Raw genomic sequence first — 22,366 nt, 5'->3', positions numbered from 1 at the left:
GGGAAGGGCTGTTCGACTCTGCCCCCCACTCGGAGTGACAAGCCACGTGTGGCTCCTGACCTTAAAGTCTGGCTGAGGACCGATTTGCACATTTTATTTCCCTCTCGGTACTTGAAGCACACGTGGCCACACGTGGCTGGTGGCGGTGTAGGGAACGCACGTCTCTAGCTCCGGGGCAGGGAAGCTGCAGGAAGGCCTTCTGTCCTCCCCTGGGTCACGTGTCAGCGGTGGAGCAGGACGCAAGTGACAGGACTGTCGGGAATCATCTTAACAATTCACCTCCAGGAAGTGGGCTCCCAGTTCCTTCTTACTCAGGACACATTTTACTCCCAGCACGTACACCAAACATCAAAAATGGGCTGTACCCAAATCCCATGTGACGTGTCGAAATGTAAGGGACAGTCAGAGCCCGCCCGGCATACACGAAGAGAGGGTCCACGCTGGAAACACCGTGCACCCAACCATGTCCACAACGTGGCTCCAGGCGGACACTTGAAAAGAGCATGACAGGGGCCAAAATGGTACCATGAGTGTTTTAGCGCTTCGGGGTAGGCGTGATGCCGTGACCCCGTGCGGAGGGGGTGTCCTTGTCCGACGATGGCACCGGAGAACAAGCACACCCCCTGGGTGTTTCTTGGTAAAACCCAGCAGGCTTCCCAAGCGCGACACCAGGGGATCGTTGGATTGCTTCGGAGTCAAGTGCCACCGTTGGGTAAGAGCCCCTCTTGTTTCTGCGACCCTCCCACCGTCTTCCAAAATCATTTTGCCCCTGAAAGAACCCCTTTCCCACAACCCAGGCGAACAGAGGGCTCCATGATTTCCCTGGCCCGAGCCACCACCCTTTTTCAGGCAGCCTCCTCTCTGCAAGCCAGGCTGCTGGTGCTGGCTCGGTGCATCTCTGAGCCCCGCGAGCCCCGGGAGACGGCAACTTCAGCCTCGTTTTGGAGATGAGCTCACGGGAGCCTAAGAAGTTTCCATGAACGATGGAATCCAGACCCACGTGCCTGGTACGCTTGTGCCAACCACGCCGCTCCCAGAGAGGGGCTCTAGGAGCGCTTCTGGGAACTGGGCATTTACTGGTCAACGCTGTGGTCCTAAAAGTTGGATTAGAAAGTATAAACATGGGCGCACGGGAGGAGTCCTGGGGGCCCGCCAGGTAAGTATAGCACGGTGCCCCACGTGTGAGCATGGATGGACGGAATCAGCACCCGGAAGGGCACAGACGCAGACTGTCCCCAGATGGCCCACAGCCAGAGCAACCCCCACGTCGCCGTCTGGCTGCAGCTGGCGAGGCCTCACAGCCAAGCCACAGACGCCCAGAAACCATGGCCCCAGCTCTCATGAGAAAAAACCACCCCCACTAAGTACAGGGTTCTAGAACCATGCTAACCAGTCATCTTGAAAACGGAAACCGTGCAGGGGGTCTGGGGGGGCTCAGTCGGTTGAGCGTCCGACTTCGGCTCAGGTCACGATCTCATGGTTCGTGAGCTCGAGCCCCGTGTCGGGCTCTGTGCGGACAGCTCGGAGCCTGGAGCTTGCTTTGGATTCTCTGTGTGTCTGTCTCTCTTTGTGACCCTCCCCCGCTCACCCTCTGTTTTAATGGAAACCGTGCAAGGCCCTTGCGTGGAGAGTGCCAGCTTTTCTATCAGTCTGGGGCGTCCGTTCCTTCTCTGAGAATCACTTTGTGTGTGTTTACCTCCTACAGGCCAGACAGTCGTGCAGGGAGCACACGGGCTTTCTGCCTCACACCCCTTCTCCCCCAACTCCAGACGCGCGGACCTCGTGGCGCAAGTTCGGAATGGAGGGGGTGTCCGCGGTGTGACAGCGGGTGAGCTCTCCGGCCCTCTGCCTCCCTCCCTTTCTCACACGCGTGTACACGCAGGGGCACACCATTCTAACGCGCCCAGAGTCTCTGCCGTCAAAGGCACACAGGGCTGCCGTTATACGCGGTGCGCCAATAAACTCGAATTTGATGGCAGGTGCACTAGGCTTTGACGACGTGCCTGTGGGCCATGAAGTGCTACGAACTGGTTCTCAACCTCGGCTGCTGCACTTGCCTGGGGAAGGGGCGGGAGCTTTCATGAACGTCCAGAGGCACGGTCACCCGCCAGACGGCGTCCCAACCAATCCGTGCGGGCACCTGCGGGTGAGCCGAGCCTGGGTCACGGCCGGTGGCACAGGGCGGGGATCCGGCCAACCTCTGCAGGTCCCCCTCTTCGTTTGGACACGGGCGTCCAGACAGTCCTGCAGAAGTTCTGCTCTGAGTGAGCTCTCCTCCAGGCTCGTCCTATCACTGCTCTCTCTCCCAAGCACACCTGCTCATTTTATTATGATCGCCGTAGATGCCAAAACCTCCTGTCTGCAGAGGGAAAAGGTGCATTTCACTGTTTCCAAACCAATGTTACTGCCCTCCCCAGGTCAGCTGCTGCTCACAGTTTGGGGCCTTTGCTTCCAGAACACTCAGCATATTTTCACGTGTGTGTGCGCGCGCACACACACACACACACACACACACTTGCAGAGGCAGACTTGTGTGTGTATGTAGTAAATTACGTGGCCTACATCCGTCCATGTATGAACGTGTTGTGAAAAATATAGAGTGATATACTACATGCTGCTTTTCCACCGACGGTACCTTGGACACCTTTCTATTTTGGTTTACGAAGATTCCACATTTAAAAAAGAATTTTTTTTAATGTTTATTTTTGAGAGAGAGAGACACGGAGTGCAAGCAGGGGAGGGGCAGATAGAGAGGGAGACACAGAATCCGAAACAGACTCCAGGGTCCGAGCAGGGCTCGCACAAGATTCCACATTTTTTAAAAGACCACCACAAGGGATGACGATGCAGGGACAGACCACCATTTATTCAACCAGCTCCCCTTCCTGATACGTATTTCTTTTTTTCCTTTCCTGTTTTTTTTTCTTTTGCTATTACAAAATGAACCGTTGCAACGAATTACTGTATGCATATACATTGCTTCACTTCTGTCAATTTATATGTGTAGTAAGTTCCTAAAAGTGAAACTATTGAGCTAAAGCACATGCACACTTTAAGTTTCAGGAGACGACGCCTGACCGCCCTGCCAGTGCTCACCTGTGCCAGTGTCCTGTCCTCCCCACACCTGTCACAGAGCTAACCCTTCAGTCAACACTCACTGCAGACACGCAGGGCATGTCCATGAACTTTTCCTTTGCTTTTTTTAACTGCTTATTTGTTTCCTTGACTGAGGTTTCTACCGGACTGTGTTCATTTTCCTCGTTGACTGGAAGGAACTCACTGCATATCAAGGCTATCAGTCCTACACCTCAGGCATTGCATGTAAATATATGTCACAGGGTTTTTTTGTTTTTTTCTTTTTGCCACTTATTTATATAGTTTTTCATACCTATAGGGACTTGCTTAAAATTTTAGGAAATCATACTCATTCACCTTTTTCTTGATTTTGTATTTTCTATCCTATTTAGAAAGGCCTTCTTCACACCATAATTATTTAAAAACGCACCTGAGTTTTTCTTTTAGTCCTTCTACGATCTTCCTGCCATATGGCAGGAAGATATATATATATATGGCAGGAAGATATTTATATAATATATTTATATATATATTATTTTTTTTTGAGAGAGAGAGAAAGTGAGCAGAGGAAGGACAGAGAGAGACAGAATCCAAAGCAGGCTCTAGGCTCCAAGTTGTCAGCACAGAGCCCAACGCGGGGCTCGAACCCACGAACCTCGAGAATCATGACCCGAGCTGAAGTCAGATGCTTAACCGACTGAGTCACTGAGGCGCCCCTCCTGCTGTTCTATTTTTATTCTTTGCTCAGCCTGGAACTTATTTTGGTATAAAAAGTAAAGCTTTCCCAAGAACACTAATACCCCATGTCCCCTTCCTGGATGGGAGATGTGCCTCATGCCTCCCAGGACCATCCCACGTGTAATTTGGGCTGGTTTCTCCACTATCCCCTGCACCTGTGCCCTTACATCCTGTGGCTCCTGTCTCTCCTTTCCACCCCTGTTTTGCATTGTGTCCCTAAGTTTCTTTTTTTCTTTTTTCTTTTCTTTTCTTTTCTTTTCTTTCTTTCTTTCTTTCTTTTTTTTTTTTTTTTTTTTGCGAATCTCAAGGCGGAAGAAAATGATAACTTAGGCATTTCAACTTGCTTAGCTTTGTTTGGTGCATGTGGACACAATGTTCTGGAACCATCTGTCTGCAACGCGCACCTCAGGTGGCTCCCACGCCTCTCCGAGGCCAGGCCCGGAGAGTCCCCTCGTGCTCTTGACCCCAGCATACAAGGCCACCGTGATGAGGGGCCAGACTTCACTTGACCCCCTGTGATGACTGACCCGACATGTCCCACAGATTCCTATGTTGAGGTTCTAAACCCCCAGCACCCAGAATGAGACTTTCTTTGGAAACAGAGTCTGTACAGGGGAGATTACGTTTGCATGAAGCCATTATGGAGGGCCCTATCCAATGTGACCGGTTTCCTCATAAAAAGGGGAAATTAAGACACAGACACACACCCAGAGGGAAGAAGGTGTGAGGACACAGGGAGAGGACACCATCCACAAGCCAAAGAGCCAGGCCCGGGACAAACCCGCCCTGCAGGCACTCTGGTCTCAGACCTCCGGCCTCCAGAACTGTTTAAACCACCACTTTTCGCCTCCTTTGTTTGGGCAACTGTAGCAAAGGAATGCCACTCCTCTCTCGATGGATGCCGACCCAATTTCCAGAGTCTTCTTAGAAGAGATAAGCCAGGACTACCTGGCCGCCGTGTCTTTGCAGAGACCGGCGGCTCCTTCGCGGGCACCCTGCCTGACGTTCTGCCTCTTTTCTAGGGTGCACGCTCTCATGGCAGACGACTGTGTCACAAATGTGGCCACCATCGGACAACACGGAGCCGGAAAACGTCCTTTCTCGCCTGCTCTGTTCCATCCATCAGGACACCTCGCACTTTCCCTCCCCACGCTCGTGGCGATTCTTCCCCTTGTGGGGCAGCCTGAGGCATAGACCGCGGCTTGGCGGGCCCCTACAGACACGCTTCCACGTGGCTCCAGTTCACGCTGACGGTGAACTTGGAAGTGAGTTTACCGTGTGTCGAAAAGAGACAAAACGTAAAATCATCAGATGTTTGCATATTAACCCCTCATTGATTCAGGACTTTTTGGTCCAACTCCTACTGAGTGAGCTTAATTTCCCAACACAAAGCTATAAAGATAGAAACAGCATGGCCCCCTGCACTCATGCTCTCCCTCTGCCTTCTTGGGTCCCCTTGTGTCCAGGACAGGACCCCACGTCCCCTCACTATGCACGGCAGCAGATCCCTTGTCGGAGCAGCAGGTGACAGTCGCAGTTCTGGGTTCCCAACACACCCGTTTGAGGCTTTGCAATGCAGGAACACCCCTGAGCAGCTGGACAAGTCACGTCAGCTCTCTGGGCCTGACTGCTTCTCAGCAGGTGACTCCGATGGTCCCCCAGGTCCCTTCCATTTTAACACCCCGTGCATCCTTAAACGTGCGTCTGTGAAAGTTACGCTTCCGGGCTGGCCACATTCCAGTAATCAGCATGGATGCCACAGCGCAGCCCTCTGCTGGGACACACTCCCTGCCTGAGCTCCAGGCTGCCTGGCCCCGCTCCCAGGGCCACAGGCCACACCGAAGGAGCCCCAGGCCTGTCATCCAGCCCTGCCCTGGCGACCTCCTCTCCTTCCTCCTCCTCGCTGTCACGTCCTCACACAGCTATGACCATCAGCTGATTGGGGTGGCTAACAACAAAAAAAGGAAGTGGTGAGTTCCTCTTTGAGCGTACGCAGCAGCTACAAAGGCAGAGAAAGGAAAGAAACACCATTAAAACTGTCACACAGACTCTGAGTCCATGACCGTGATAGGAGTAAAGGCAAGCCCCCGCCATGGCCAAGAGACGGAGCAAGATGGGCCGAGCCCGAAGGCGGAAACCACAGTCCACGTGCAGGCAGGGAGCAGGGGCAGGCCGGGAGCTGGGAGAAGGCCCAAGGGCATGGTGTCCGGGAATGCCAGAGCCTTGGGGGGGGGGGGGGGGGGGAGCAACCAGGCGGCCCAGCCCCCTCCAGCCCCTCTTCCCTGCTGAGCAGTCTCTGCAGGAAAGACACGCGTTCAGAGAGGCAGGGCACGACCACATCCGAGAAGGACAGAGCGCCCCTGCACCCCACACGCTGGTTCCTGCCTCCCCCTGCCCCGTGCATACCTCACCCCTCCTATCTCACGGGGACAGGCTAGGAAAGAGCCACAGAACAAATGCAGACTCAGAAGACGAACTCCTAGGCCACCTTGGAGGAAAAAAAAAAAAAAAAAGACCAACCACATCCTAGGATCACCAAGCACAGCAGGAAAGCTCGCCCTGCATAAAGGAGAGGCACCAAAATGAGCCAACAGATGAGCCCATGCCAAAGGAAGACAGAGGCCACACAGCAAGAAGAGAATGTCCACACTGGAACCCGTAAGAAACACCACAAACACTGAAGGTATCATTAAAAAAATAAAGGATTAACTATATTCCTTGGAAACTAACCACCGGCTTGCTGCAATATAACAGCTTCGATAGATGGATTTGATAACTGGATGGACAGGGCGAAGATCTTTCTCGAGCCACTCGATGGTTCTGTGAAACACAATTCAAAGGGCAAAAGAGGGGGGAAACACGAATGAAAACGTGCGGTCACTGCAGCTTTGTTTATAATGTCAACAATTAGGTGGCCGGCTAGCTCGGTTGGTTAGGGGCGATGTGCTAATAATCAAATATCAAAAATTAGCGGGGGGGGGGGAATCCCTAAATGTCTATCAGTAAATGATCATATTTTCCAATCTGTGGAATAAAACACAATGATCACGGATAGGAAGACCTCTTCACTCCTCGGCACGTTGTCGATTAAAACAAGAAAGTTGCAGAATGATACTGGTGTTAAGAAACACACGCACGCGCACGCACACGCGCACACACACGCGCAGAGGACCGAAGGCTGGAGGCAAACACACTAGGCTGCCCTCCCACAGAGGGTGCTGGTCACACAGGGGTTACTGGTCCCGGTCTTTTCTGAATTTCTCCCTGATGGACACATACCGGTGCACGTTCTGCATTTACCACCTTAGAAAATGCTAGAAGGTTCTTCCAACTTGGAGGTCAGAGAAACTTAAAAATGCCAGAAGGTTCTCCCAACTTGGAGGTCAGAGAAACTAACTTCAGAAATAGTATTTGGGGGCGCACCTGGGTGACTCAGTCAGTTAAGCGTCTGACTCTTGATTTCGGCTCAGGTCATGATCCCGGGGTGGCGGGATCCAGCCCCACACCGGGTTCCATGCTGAGCGTGGAGCCTGCTTAGGATTCTCTCTCTCTCCCTCTGCTGCTCCTCTGCTCTCTTGCTCTCTCTCAAATAAAAAAATAAATTACTAACGAAATCGTGCTTATTCACCCGTGACCCATTTGGGAGTGCTATTATTAGCCTTGCCCCAGACTGCAGGAACACATTCCTAGAGCCGGCCTCGTGGGAGTGGCCGTGGTGGTCATCTCAGTCCCAACCGCGGGCCAGGTATGGGGGCTACCCACGTGGCTCCGTGGTACATTTCAGTGAACCCCCTTGTGGTCGTTCTATTCACAGAGATCGAAACAAAAGCTTAAAAACAATGAGACTTGAACCGAGAGGAACTTTGGACCCCTACCTACCCTCAACCGCTGCTGATAAAAATACTCAGTGGCCGTGACTCTGAGGCATCATAGCAATCAAGTGATCCAAACATTCTCAGCACTTGAGGTTAAAATAACCACAGCATTCTGCCTCCACCCATGCAAAACCTGAGATCTTGTAAAGGGGCGGCAGGAGGCCGCCAATCATTTCACAAAGGGGACCCAGGAGCCCCGATCCCCAGGGATGCTCAAGGAACCAACGCATCCCACGGCCACGGAGGTGTGAGAGTGCCGGCAGGTGCCCTCCCCGCACACGCCCCCTGTACCACGGCTCCGCACCCATAACAGCGACCTGCCTGCTCGACCATATCCCATCTGACACCGCATGACTTGGGCAAAGAAAGCTTCCTTGGGAACACCATTTAAGGTATCACATGGCACCTGCTTCGGGACCAAGGGATCCAGACCAGGCATCTGAAAAAAGTGCCGTGGGCTCCCCATTCCCAGGAAAATATATATATGCTCATCAACTGGATAATAAAACATCAGTGTCAGAGCAAATACAGAGGTGGTGTGGAGACTGACCTAAAATGTAGACGACAACTATCACATTGGAGTTACGACATATATTATCTCATCGTATATACATATTTATTATATATTATATATGCATACATGTGATATATAACACATATCATATATACATATGAAATACATAATAGAAATAAAATTTCCAAGGAAATGTTTTCCACAATTATGACAAGGGATTTATAATGGGTAAACTGTATGCGACACTGATAAGAGGTGTGTTAAGACCCCAAACGGTAGAGCAAAGGTCTGACACTTTGCGGAAAATGTATTTAGTCAACCACCTTCCCACTGCAGGCTTCTGATACGCGTGTGGCGGGGCTGAAGAAAAACCATCGGACTCTGGCGAGAACGAGAAAGGCTCCAGGAAAAAAGAAAAATGGAACTGATCGATTGCTTGGTATATCTGACACAGTGAGAAAGCGAGGGGGGGGCGGTGAGTTTTGTGTCGGAGAGCTGGGGAGACCATTGTAACAGGCACAGAGCCAACCGGGAGAACACAAAAGCAATAGTTCGCCCAGGAAAAACAACCAAGGGCAAGAAACTGGAACTATATCGCACACCTTGCTTTAGCAGTTAAGTATCATCACAATAAATACCAAATAGGCTTCTTCACCCCAAATGACTGCACGACTGTCATGGGTGGTGGTCTGGGAAGGCCCAGGGCTCCCTTCTCACAGCAGGAAGTTGGCAGACACAGTCTAGAACTGATACATCAAAACCAAAGAACAAATGAGCCTATTGTCAGGAAACGCGGTGGAAAGTTCTAGAAGAAATAGCCAAAAAGATGAAAAGGATTGCTTTGGGGAACAGCACTAGAGGATGGGAACGTACTGCTACAAACGAGAATTTAATAAAAACCAAACTCAACTCTAGTCACACCTAAACTGTGACAAGTCGGCAGAAACAGCGTTAACAAATTATCAGACGGACCAGAGCAGAATGAAGATTTCCCAGTTCTGACAAACAGCTGTAGTGGGACAGTGAAGGTCACACGTTGGACATTCGGATGCCCTTTGCAGCCCACGCACAGCATAGACAAACAAGCTAATATCTAAATGGTGGCTCTTCCCAAAACTAGGCTCTGGGCCCTCGGCCATCCCTCCCCACTCTCCCCACTGACTGTCCTGACCACGCCTGGGCCTGGGCCTCACTTACCCTGACACCAGCCTTGGGGCACTGTTGCTGGCTCAGCCTGAGTCCAGACAAAGCCTCTCTCATCCAGCGGGCCAAGCAGGGAGCTCCGGGCCCTTCTGTCCCAGGCCCCCGCCAGGGCTCCAGCACAGCACGGAGTGGTGGTGCCTTCTCCGGCTTCAGGAGCCAGGACCCCAGTGTCAGAGCAGGTACCCCAGGCCAGTGGACGCTACTCACCAGATACCATCTGTCACAGAAGCTGTTGCCCACCCTCCTTAGTAACTGGGGCGTCACTGCTCTCCCCTCACTACTTACCTCTTCCTCCCACCAGCAGCCCTTGGTAGCCTCCAGAAACCATTTCTGGTGGTTTCCAGAAATGGAAGAATCAAGATGGAGTCATTGTTGATTTGTTAAACCCACTGTAATATGACCCCAAATAGTCTTTTTCCTACTGGTATCTTTGGCCTTGGCTAATTGTGACTGTGATTCCAATCCAACCACCTTTCAAGATTCATCGGGCAAAACTTACATAATTAAAGGTCAAAGGCAGCGATTTTCCAATGGACGCAAGCTAACACTTTGCCAGGCAAAACTTCAAGCTCACAGAACGTGTCCCTGCTATTAGGTCATCGAAATAAGTGAATGAAGTTTTCCTTGAATATCCGCTCTCTAGTTTTGTATTAATCTTCCCACAATGCCTCGGTCAAAAGCAAGACAAAACAAAAATCTATTTTCCAAGTGACAAAGATCAACTTGAGACAATGTCAAGTCCAAGGAGAAAAAAAAAAGTTCAGCATGTGACCATTTAAAAAAAAAAATTCTCAGGGCGCCTGGGTGGCTCAGTCGGTTAAGCATCCGACTTCAGCTCAGGTCATGATCTCTCAGCCCGTGGGTTCAAGCCCCGAGTCGGGCTCTGTGCTGACAGCTCGGAGCCTGGAGCCCGCTTCGGATTCTGTGTCTCCCTCTCTCCCTGCCCCTCCCCCCTCACGCTCTGTCTCTCTCTCTCTCAAAAATAAACATTAAAAAAAAAAAAAAAAACCAGAAATGGAATAAAATGTCGAAACTTGTGATCGGGGGAGGGAGGTGAGGGGAAAGGAGGTGAGGATCCGGGGCCGTTGGAAAAAAAAATCTATACAGTGACAGTTGAGAAAGCAAAAATTAGCTTGGATTGTAAAAGCGCCCCGCCATCCTTCAGGCGCAGATAAGGGACAGAGAGCGAGCCAGCTATGAAGAGAACAGGAAACACACTTCAGCGACACAGGGTGGCCACACGGTCTGTGTGTTCTCGCTCTAACATCATCGGCTGCCGGAACACTTGCTGTTGGAGAACGGTTTATCAGCAAGGCTGAAACGTCCTCTTGTCCCTTGGACCTACACCGTGAGTGCTATCGCTGAAACTTCAGCTCGGTCTTGCTGTTTCAGACTTCCCGAAAAGGGGAAACGGCCCATTGAATTGCAGGAGGTGTGAGTTACTGGACAGTAGAAATGCAATTTATTTTCAAAAGTAAACAGTAGCACCAAGGAGTCTCGTAGGGTCCCTGAGTCCTAACGCGAAAACGCTCTGAAAAACACGGTCTTGAGGTAAGTTTTAGGGAAGCTCGCTTAGTGACAACATCTGCCCTAGACGGACACACGGCTATTTATAGCCTGTGTATTCCACTGGGGCAGACGAGTCAGTCTGTTGGTGCAGACAGCCGAACGGGTAAGATTACAAGGTGCTGTCCAGCGGAGTCGCCAACATGGCGGCAGCGTGCACACAGACCTTTCTGGATTCGGAGAAACCTTTTGCTCAGTGCTGACCGTGAGATTCCAAAGTTGAATTCTAAACTGTGGAAAATCCAGGATTCCAAAACATACCTTAGCACAAGGGTTTTGGAGAATAATTACGGACATGCTGTGTGCTGCATGAGTGACACCCTACAAAGAAGTCTTTGGTGTGAAAACAGAGGAAATCAGAGGTGCCTGGGTGGCTCAGTTGCTTAAGTGTCTGACTCTTGACTTCGGCTCAGGTCATGATCTCGCAGTTTGTGAGTTTGAGCCCCGCGTCGGACTTCACACTGAGTAGGGGGCCTGCTTGAGATTCTCATTCTCTGTCTCTGGCTCTGTCTCTGCCCCTCCCCTGCTTGTGCTCTCTCTCTCTCAAAATAAATAAATACATATTAAAAAAAAAAAACAAACCAACAACAACAACAACAACAGAGAAATCGGGGGCACCTGGGTAGCTAGTCGGCTAAGCATCTGACTTCACCTCGGGTCATGATCTCATGGGTCTCCAGCCCTGTGTTGGGCTGTGGGCCGACAGCTTGGAGCCTGGAGCCCTGTTTCGGATTCTGTGTCTCCCTCCCTGCCTGCCCCTCCCTGCTTATGCTCTGTCTCTATCTCTCAAAAATAAATAACATTAAAAACATATAAAATAGGGGCGCCTGGGTGGCTCAGTCGGTTAAGCATCCGACTTCAGCTCAGGTCACGATCTCGCGGTCCGTGAGTTCGAGCCCCGCATCGGGCTCTGGGCTGACGGCTCAGAGCCTGGAGCCTGCTTCCGATTCTGTGTCTCCCTCTCTCTCTGCCCCTCCCCCGTTCATGCTCTGTCTCTCTCTGTCTCAAAAATAAATAAACGTTAAAAATTTTTTTTTAAAAAAATATAAAATAAAAAAACAGAGAAATCAGACCTGCACTTAGATTTTTCAATATGAGCCTGGAGAAGGCTAACGTGAGTTGTCTCTGAGACAAAGATCTAGCAATAAAATTGTCTTTCCATCATTCTGTTTCAGGAAAGGTAAACACCTAAAATATACACCTCATTGTTTATCCTAGCTTCCAACATTAAAAACTTTCTACTTATTAAGACTGCTTATAAAATCCTCCCTATGGAAGTACACCACATACAGAGAATACAAATCAATTTCTATTTCGCTGCAACATTTCTCTAAATACACCCAAGGTATGATGTAGATGGAACATGACTTGATAAAGTAATTTTAACAGCCAAGATTTCTCATTTAAAACACCTAATAACTCTATAAGTTAAAAAAAATTTTTTTTGAACGTTTATTTATTTTTGAGAGACAGAGTGAGACAGAGCACGAACAGAGGAGGGGCAGAGAGAGAGAGAGGGAGACACAGAATCCCAAGCAGGCTCCAGGTTCTGAGCTGTCAGCCCAGAGCCGGACGCAGGGCTGTAACCCATGAACCGTGAGATCATGACCTGAGCCGAAGTCCCATCTTTAACCAACGGTGCCACCCGGGCACCCCATAACTCTACAAATTTTTAAACGTTTTAGCTCTAGGACAAATGTATTCACGCACTGGACTTTTTTTGGGGGGAGGGGTGGGAGTGGGGGTGGCGGCACATCAATGAATTTAATCGCATTTCACTGACAGCTGCCTGTGTAACAGCAATGGATCTGTTCTTACTAAAACAAAGACTTCAGAGGCTAGAACCATCTCCATTTCTTCCAGGAATTCCAAGTCCTCACAAGATGAGCTCCATTTTCCCTAGAAGATTCAGGAATGGACATTTCCCACTCCTTCCTACTCAGGGGCAGGCTTTCAGGGCGCAAGGAAACGAACAGCTAACTTCTGAAGTTTTGCGGGGGATCCGTGGAACCTTTGGTGATTCAGGCAAACTCAGAAACACAACTTGCACCAGCCTGCAACGGAAAAAGATTCCCACTGCCCCTTCTCCGATGACCGTCTTTCCGGTTCTCCAACATTCGAAAACACCCAGAACCGAATCCCCTTTGCAGTCACGGAGGGCTTAAGGCTTTGGAGCCACGTTGCCAAGACCCTGTTTAACGCAAACCTACGCTGTCCTACAGAGAACCTCCTTTCCTTCTCCGAGTCACTGGCTAAGGAAGCTACTTCACCATGAAAATGTGTCGAAAGGCGCGATCCTGCCGAATTTCAGCGGTGGCTCAGAAAGTTTCATGCTTTTACGCAACTGCCCTTTCTTTCCGTAGGAAAAGCGGCGAATGCGTTAAGCCCCCCCCCCCCGCCCCCCGCGGGCATATGAGCATCCGCACTGGGATACATACACACGGTGGAATTTTCCAGTGACTGCGGAGCCGGCCAAACGAAAGCGTGCGCGTCCCGCCCAGGTCCCCCGCGCCCGCGGCTTCCGCACCCCGGTCGCCCGGCCCCCGACGCACCCGGTTGAGCGGGGGAGGTAGGGATTCAGCACCCGCCCGTTTTAACTCCGAACATTCGGACTGCTCTCGATTTTCAAAGGCCGAGGGCCCCCCCGCGCGCACCTGCCCCGCCGGGTGCCGGGGCGCAGACCCCGGCCCGGGGGGGGGGTGCAAGGAGCGCATCCCCCCCCCCCCGGCGCGCCGGTGCCCGCGGGCGCCGCGTCCACGCTGCCGGGCCCAGAGCGCGCCGCACACCTACCTGTGCCAGGTGAGCCGAGGGCGGGGCGCGGGGCCGGGGCGGCTCGGGGCGCAGCGCGGGGCCGCCCGCTCCTCCTCGCTCCTCCGGCCGCTGGAGTCGCCTCAGCCACCCAGCGCGAGGCGCTTCCTCATTTTCGGCAACTTCCTTAACGCGCCCGGGCAGGCCCCGCACTTCCTCCCGGCCGCCGCGCCCCAGCGCCCCGGGCCCGCCCAGCAGCCCGTGCGCCCAGTGCCTTCGCGCCCGGGGCCCGCCCCGAGAGTCCGCCCCGACCGACCCCGCGCTCCCCGACCCTTCCCCGACCCCTCCCCGTCGCCTGTGCGCCCCCGTGCCCGGGTCTCGCCCCGAGCGCCCCCTGCGTCCCCCGGCCCTTCCCCGGCCGCCTGCGCGCCCCGGTGCCCCCATGGCTGGGTCCCGCCGCGAGCGCCCCCCGCGTCCCCGCCGCCCGTGAGCCCTGGGGCCCCCAGGCCCGGTCCCGCCCCAGAGCCCCCAGGCCCAGGTCGCGCCCCAAGTGCCCCCGACGCCCCTGCGCCTGCCTTCCAGGCACTAAGGGCCCGCGCTAGGGGCCTTCCTAAGCAGACCAGGGGCGCTACCAACAGCAGGCCACCTGGCCGGCCTGGCCTGCCACCTGGCTGTTTGAAGCAGCGGCCGCACTCAGGGGCGCGCCCAGTTCGCCTTGTCGTTGCGTGGGAAAAAGAGTGACCAGGCATTCCTGGTCACCAAGCCAGGGCGCTCCTGCTGATCTGAGAGCACAAGGCCTCCGCCGTCCGGCCAGGTGGCCTTGTGCTGTCTGTAGATGAGAGGCCGAGTTCACCGCGCCCCTCTGGAGGGGCCCAGCGCGTCCAACGCGGCCGCTTTCTGAAGGCTCTCATTGTTGGAAGGTTCTTGACCGTGAGTTTAACTTGCTTCTTTCTACCCACGACCGACTCTCGGGCCTCGACCTAAGGAAATTAAGTCTAACATCTGCTGTAGTTTAAATACATGTTTTAAAAACACCTGCCTAAGCTCCCTCTGCCATCCCCTCTCCCCACTTTTTCTATTGCACAGCCCCTTTGAAAACCTTGCGGTGAAACAGTTCCCAGGTCCTCATCTTCTTGGTAAGAGCAGTTGGCAGTACGTGTTTTAAAAGGCTGTGCCCCGAGCCAAAAAAAATAAATAAAATCAAAATAAAGTGTACAGTGCGTTAGATTATAATTGCCATGGAAAAACACAAGGTGATAGGAGCACGGACGCTCACCGGAACCCAGTCTCTCCCACTTGGACGTTCTCTTCCGTACATTTTTGTCATTAAACGTGTAACTCAAGTGAAGGATTTTTACTGTATTTGCTATATTTGTCACGCATTAGTTTTGCTTCCAACAGCAGATGAAATAGTCGCACTCTCCAAACACAGGCTGCACAGCTTGCCGACAGGAGGTTTCCGGAGCGCACAGGCTGTTGTTGGACGTGGACAATGAGGACCAGCTTTGAATCTGTATGTGAGAGCAAACACCGAGCTTCCTAAGATTCTGTGTCCTCAGGGGCCGTTAGTGGAGATGAGGTTCTAGGTCTGTCCCCACACGCCTCCCTTTGGCACTGCTGTGGTCGTCTGCAACTTTGAGTCATTTTAAAGTTAATTAGTGTGCTTCTAGGGATGTTGGAAAAAAATGTTAAAATCATCACACAAATCTCCAGGGAAAAAAACCTATCTAAAAGACAATTTAAAAATAGAATCTTTAGGGGCTTGCTCATTTGGTTAAGCCTCAGACTTCGGATCAGGGCCCGATCTCACAGTTGGTAAGTTCGAGCCCCACGTCAGGCTCTGTGCTGACAGCTCGGAGCCTGGAGCCTGCTTCGGATTCTGTGTCTCCCGCTCTTTCTGTCCCTCCCCCGCTAGCGTTCTCTCTCTCTCTCTCTCTCTCTCAAAAATAAACACTAAAACACACACACACACACACACACATATATATGTATAAAATCTTTAAAATCTTTAAAAATGACTAAATAAATAAAAGTCAACACATTTCTGCCAGAACTTTCTTCTCTCTTCCCCAGTGTCTTCTCCCTTTGCTCGCTTGGCTGTTAACCCTTCACGGTAGTAAATCTTAGCTGTGACTATATTCCGGGTCCAGGAGGCCCTCCCAGTGAAACTTTTCACCATGTTGGTCTCGGGGATTCCCCACACAGTCACTGTTTAAAGGCTCCTGTCCCCTGCAGATTCTTTCTTTCTTTCTTTTTTTAATTTAAGAATAGCAAATGTGTTCCTTTTCTGGTGTTGCTGTGTTAATGGACATCTGAGGTCTCCATAGCTGTTCGTCTTGTATGTTTCCACTTGTTCTTGCTCATGACCAGGCTTCCTAGTGCACTTGGCTGCATTCTCTGTGAACCACTTACTGTCTTTATTATTTTTTTAATTTTTATAACGTTTATTTATTTTTCAGAAAGTGAGAGAGAGAGAGAGAGAGAGGAGAGAGAGAGAGAGAGGAGAGACAGCGTGAGTGGGGGAGGGGCAGAAAGAGGGAGACACAGAATCTGAAGCAGGCTCCAGGCTCTGAGACATCAGCACAGAGCCCAACGCGGGGCTCGAACCCACGAACCGTGAGATCATGACCTGAGCCAGATGCTTAACTGACTGAACCACCCAGGTGCTCCAGCCACTTACTGTCTTTAAAAAATGATTTGTGGAGATTCGTTGAGGAAGACATTTTCTTTAAGAGACAATTTGCTTTTGTTTCTGTCAGAAGCCCAGGGTAAAACTAGGGTCTGGACAACTTAGGGTCAGTTCTCAGCTTATGGTTCTTCTGGACCACCTAGGCGACAGGAATTTGGGCTGGAAATTTGGGCCCTGTTTGCTTACAGGTTTTCGAGGCTTCACATCTTCTCTTTCTGCTTCATGCTTCTTTTTGTTTCTTTTCTATCCTGAAGTCGGTGTTTCTAGTATTTCGTGGCTTTCCCTTCCTTAGGAGTTTATTCCATCGCTTTGGGGGAACCAGCTGTCCGTTTGTTTCCCTAGATATATGGAAGTATGTGGTTTTTTCTGAAAGATTTTTAAGTGTTTATTTATTTCTTTTGAGAAGGAGGGAGGGAGAGTGGGGGAGGGACAGAGAGAGAAGAGAGAGGGTCCCAAGCAGACTCTATAGTGTCAGTGTGGAGCCTGACTCCGGGCTCCATCCCAAACTGTGAGATCGTGACCCGAGCGGAAATCAAGAATTGGGCAGTCAACCAACTAAACCGCCCAGGCGCCCTTGGAAGCAGGGATTTGATTTGATTTTACTTTATTTTATTTTATTTTATTTTATTTTATTTTATTTAGAGAGAGAGAGACAGAGTATGAGTGGGGGAGGTGCAGAGAGAGAGAGGGGGACACAATCTGAGGCAGGTTCCAGGCTCCAAGCCATCAGCACAGAGCCAGACAAGTGGCTCGAACTCACAGACTACGAGATCATGACCTGAGCCGAAGTCGGACGCTTAACTGACCGAGCCCCCCAGGCGCCCCGGAAGTAGGTGTTATAAAGAACTTCTGTAGCCACAAAGTTTCTACCGTCAAGTTTGATGGTTTGAACTGTAAAGAATTCTGGTTCGGAAATGACTTTTGTTTACAATTTTGAAGCCATCGTTCTATCGCTTTCTTGCTTTCTTTCAGTCTTATGTCGAGAAATCCAAGCCATCCTGATCCTTTGTCCTTCACCCTTTTTCTTCTTATTCCGATTCTCTATGGTCTTTAGCAGGGTGACTGCTTCAGTGCCGTCACCTTGCGCTAATTTGGCAGTGTTTCTCCGGAACTTGTGTTTCGCTCTGCTCTTCTGCGGGTGACAGCTCCTGGATTCCTACAGCAGGTCCTTTCTCCCCGGCTTCATATTCCTTTTATCCCTAATTTGCTATCGTCTTTGAGCACGGTGCAGGGGGTGGGCTTAGCTGAAGGTCAGGGGCACCGGCTGGGCTCCTCTGTCCCGCAGGACCCCGGGTGGGAGGCAGGAGGCCCCGCTCCTCCCCGGCAGAGGGAAAGGGAAGAGCTTCCCCACTCCTTGGAGCACCATTGGGTGTCAGCTCCGTTCCCCAATCAGCATGGGCCCCGAGGCTTCCCGCTGGTGACACGAAGCCATGCCCGGATGCTGATGGTTCCCTGTGACCCCTCATCCCCACCTCAGCCCTTTTCACCGCCCCATGGTCAACACTAAGAAACACGCAATTACTCCCTTTTATCCTCTCAAGATTTGAGCGACAACTGCCAGGATTTTGTAGACTCACCAGATGCGGTTTCTGGGAGCTGGAGGCCTGACCTCACCGTGATCCTCTCCAACTTCTGTTTTTCTTATGAGCTAGCACTTTTCCAAGTTCATTTCGTTGAGTGGTTCTCCTTTTCTTGTTTGGTTGCTGTTAGTAACTTTTACATTTTTGTTTTCCGCCGCTCCCTCTTTTTCTTGGGGAGACGTGAGAGGGGGAGACGTGAGAGGGAGAGGGAAGTTTCTTTTTCCTTTTTCTAGATAGTGGGGCCCTGAAGATTTCACCACCTTTATCCGGAATTTAATGACACACATTTTTTTTTTTAAGTTTATTTATTTTTGACACAGAGAGCGAGCGTGAGCTAAGGAGGGGCAGAGAGAGAGGGAGACACAGAATCGGAAGCAGGCTCCAGGCTCTGAGCCGTCAGCACAGAGCCCGACGCGGGGCTCGAACTCACGGACCGTGGATCATGACCTGAGCTGAAGTTGGACGCTTAACTGACTGAGCCCCCCCGGGGGGCCCCTAATGACACACATTTTTCAACTTTAGGTAGATGTATTGAATGTGTAGAATATACACCGTACGTTTTAATATTTAGAACGCAGGCTTCACATTTTTCATCTCTTTCAAGTTAAAAAACACAAGTTACACGTGATCCATCTATCAGGATGCTTTAGCTTGCAAACAAAAAGACTATTCAACTGCACCTATTGACATGGTAAAATTTTATTGGCACAGGAAGGAGTAAACTCCAGAGGTAGGACAGCATTTAGTGCATTTTGATACAAACTATTTTGACTTGGAATAAAGTCACAAAACGCGAAATTCACCATTTTAACTGTTTTAAGGGGTAGGGATACCTTTTTCAAAGGGAACAACTCAACCCTATTTGTCCTTTGAAGCAAGCTAATTTTGACAGGCCAGCGCTGCTGAATCTCAGGGATGCCCCCCACTGGTCACCTCTATCAGCGAGAATACCACGGAACATGGAGAAAAAGCCTCCTTCTGCTGGATTCTGCTGGATTTCCTCCACCGATTCAACCGGGGTGGGAAAGTGACCTTTGACCTGCAAATGGCGGGCTTCCTCCTTTATTCTGTTGTCAGTGAGGTTTCAAACAACAACAACAAAATAATAATGAAATAAATAAATAAATAATACGATAATTAAAAAAAAGAGAAAAGTAACTTAAGGACTAAGGATAGCACTTGAACTTGGATTGCGTGGGTTTATACACAGTGGTGATAACACCGGTGGGGGCGAGAAAGCACAGGCATCGTTCCGAGGCTTTCCCGGGCATATGTGTGGCTCCTCTGGGCACCTCTGACTTCTTATTTTTAGTGACATTCAAATCAACAAACAATTACTGTGTGCCTCTTTTTGCCAGGCATGATGCTAAGCACTGGAGATTAAACAGGATCAATATCTTGGGGCTCCTGGGTGGCTCAGTCGGTTAAGCCACTGACTTCGGCTCAGGTCATGATCTCGAGGTCTGCGAGTTCGAGCCCCGCGTCGGGCTCTGTGCTGACAGCTCAGAGCCTGGAGCCTGCTTCGGATTCTGTGTCTCCCTCTCTCTCTGCCCCTCCCTGCTCCTTCTCTCTCTCTCTCTCTCTCTCTCTCTCTCTCAAAACTAAGTAAACACTTTAAAAATAATAAAAAAATAAAAAAGATCAAATATCTCAACAGGTGACAATGTATTTGCCTAAAAGGTTACCCTTTAAAAATATAATTACTTAATTGGAACTCAACTGCAAGTCAATTTAGTTAAGTATAAAGCAACTAACTCAAGCAATATGACATTATTTTAGGATAGTCTTCCAATGCAAAGCATTAAGTGTGTTGGCATGTAATCCTATTAAATATTACTGCTCTGGGAATCATAATCTATTTTAATGAAAATAGAAAATAATATGCCTAGAAACAAACAACAGAAATGACATTTTCTAGTTCAAAATATGTTTCAGCTCCACGAATGGGCATTCCCTGCTTGCTCGTGCGTCTAGCCTATTGATTGATAGTGTTTGAAAACTTGACAGATGTGTATTTTCAGATCTCACCTGGGGTTGAGGTCGCTACACTGAAACTCAGTTACGAATGAAAACTTTTCGTGCTTTTCATTTATGCAGATGGCCAACAGACACACAGAGAGATGCTCAACATCACTCGTCACCAGGGAAATGTCAATTGAACCACGATGAGATACCACCTCACACCTGTCAGAATGGCTAAAATTAACAACTCAGGAAACAACAGATGTCGGCGAGGAGGTGGAGAAAGGGGAACCCTCGTGCACTGTTGGTGGGAATGCAAACTGGTGCAGCCACTGTGGAAAACACTGGAGAGGTTCCTCAAAAAATGAAAAAGAGAACTACCCTATGATCCTGCAATTCTGCTTCTGGGTATCTATCCAAAGCACACGAAAACACCGTCTCGAAAAGATAGGTGCACCCCCTGTTTGTTGCAGCGTGCTTTACTACGGCCAAGATAGTATAGAGAAAGGAATATTACTCCGCCATAAAAAATAATGGAACCTTGCCATTTGCAATGGCATGGATGGACCTCGGGGGCGTCATGTGGAATGAAGTAAGTCAGACAGAGAAAAAGATACCTTGTTGATCAAACATCACACTGCATTAACACTGGGGTCTATTTCTGGCCTTTCTGTCCTGTTTCCTTCGTGGATTCTCAGGTCTCAGATTCTCCGGTTCGGCGTGGAGGACACGAAGGAGGGTGAGGGAGGGACGTTGTCCTCCAGTTCACGGCTGGCGAGCAGAGAAGTGGGGCCAGTGTGGACACCCTGCCATTCTCTAATGGAGATCTGCTTCGAGTGTTGTGTTTCTGATGTTTCCGGTGACCTACAGGAGGGCGTGTGGCTGAACAACGAGGACAGACCGCTCTACACTCTGCGTCTTTGTATAGACCCTGCTGGGCACGCGTACGTATTAGAAGTGTGTTAAACCGTAATTTGTGATGTAGGATGTGTTTATGTCAGTGGCCAGTGGGTGTTGTCGTTTGAGTAACGGATTTCACTCGCTTTCCTTCTTTCAGTGTTTGACGTTCTAGAGACCCTTTGATAGGAACTGTACATCGGAGCGACGTTTCTGTGAAACGAAACAGATGCACTGACCACACGGAACCGATTCTGTTTACCTTGCCCGCTGTTATGAGGACCGCGGCTTGCGAGGCAACGTATAAACACGTTCTCTGCTCTGACCTTCTGTATTAGAGAAGGTACGTTTTGCAGCGTGCTTGGACCCTTGAGGATTTAGACGGGATCGCACCCAGAGGACAGGCAGCTTGGGGCAGCAGGACACAGAGGGTGCATCTGTGTCCTGTGTTCCCGCCCTGCTCCTGGGAGCTGCCCGGGGCATCAGTCCTGGTGACCAGGAGGGTGTGGTTTGGGACATCCCAAAGGCGTCCCTCATTCTGCACTCTCCCTACTTGTCAGAGCTGTATGGAAGGCTGAAGATGTCCTGAGCATCCGAGCACGAGAATACCTCAGCATCAGAGATCAAGGAGAAGAGCCACGTTTCCATCGGACTGGACGGTCCCCTGCTGTCCACCGGCCTCGGCATCTCTGCTCTCCAGGTGGGTCTCAGCGGACAAGCGGCAATGAGAGCTCCAAGGCCGTTCCTGGGTGTGCAGCTGCGGGAGTGGAGGGGGTCAGAGGGGGGTTGGTGAGAAAGGCAGGGAGACGAGGAGGCGGCCGGCCGGCTGTTGGGCTCAGGGGAGCCGGCATCAGATGGGCACCTGCAGACTCATAGCAGCAGCTGAGATAGGAGGTGGTGGGTCCTCCAGCCCCAAAGCCCGGAGGGCGCTCATCTCCCTCTGGGCCTTGACCAGAGGTTGCGTGAGCCTCCGGCTGTCTGTACCGACCCCACAAACCCGCCGCCTCCCTGCCCCGGAACTCAGAGGCCTGGGTCAGAACAAGCCCGGCCCCGTGAGGTGGCCCCCACATCTAGAAATGTTTTGTCGTCTCAGGGAAAGGTTTTTAACAGGAGCTTTTGCTTATTTATTTTTTCCTCTTAGACATTTAAAGACACTGTCAACGGCATCCGGGATTGGCAAAGGACAGGTGCAGGTCAGATCTGGCCGGTGGCCTCCCTTACCCAACCTCTCGTGGCAAGAATGGCTTTTACATTTTTATTATTATCAGTTTATACATTTTTTGAAGTTTATTTTTGAGAGAGAGACAAAGAGAACGCGAGCAGGGGAGGGGCAGAAAGAGAGGGAGACACAGAATCCGAAGCAGGTTCCAGGCTCCGAGCTGTCAGCACAGAACCGGATGCGGGGCTCGAACCCACGAACCGTGAGGTCATGACCTGAGCCGAAGTCGGACGCTCAACTGACTGAGCCACCCAGGTGCCCTGTTTTTACATTTTCAAAGGGTTGTTAAACACACACACA

The 22,366-nt window shown here is 50.9% G+C and overlaps 1 protein-coding gene and 1 long non-coding RNA gene across 5 annotated transcripts in view; one reads left to right on the top strand and one right to left on the bottom strand.

Moving 5' to 3' along the window:
* The window catches only part of SYK (spleen associated tyrosine kinase), an 88,721-nt gene extending 74,848 nt beyond the window's left edge, over positions 1-13,873 (bottom strand). For 2 of the 3 annotated variants that reach the window (XM_030294505.1, XM_030294506.1), the window contains exon 1: positions 13,762-13,868. The gene's annotated coding sequence lies outside the window, so the exon portion shown is untranslated. Of the gene's footprint in view, positions 1-13,761 lie in introns of all 3 variants that reach the window. The other variant, XM_030294504.1, reaches the window with a different exon arrangement.
* A 6,456-nt stretch (positions 13,874-20,329) lies between these two features.
* Positions 20,330-22,158, top strand: LOC115499597. Of its 2 annotated transcripts, XR_003964210.1 has the most exons (5): positions 20,330-20,542; positions 20,821-20,894; positions 21,008-21,190; positions 21,408-21,547; positions 21,989-22,158. It is a non-coding gene; the product is annotated as an uncharacterized LOC115499597 (long non-coding RNA). The 2 variants fall into 2 exon arrangements; XR_003964209.1 differs by having other exon boundaries at positions 20,330-20,894.
* Positions 22,159-22,366: the final 208 nt, after the last annotated feature.

The sequence above is a fragment of the Lynx canadensis genome, chromosome D4 (assembly GCF_007474595.2).
Source record: "Lynx canadensis isolate LIC74 chromosome D4, mLynCan4.pri.v2, whole genome shotgun sequence".
In the NCBI taxonomy this organism is placed as follows: domain Eukaryota; kingdom Metazoa; phylum Chordata; class Mammalia; order Carnivora; family Felidae; genus Lynx; species Lynx canadensis.
The sequence above is the reverse complement of the archived record's forward strand: the minus strand, read 5'-3'. Positions and strand labels throughout refer to the sequence as shown.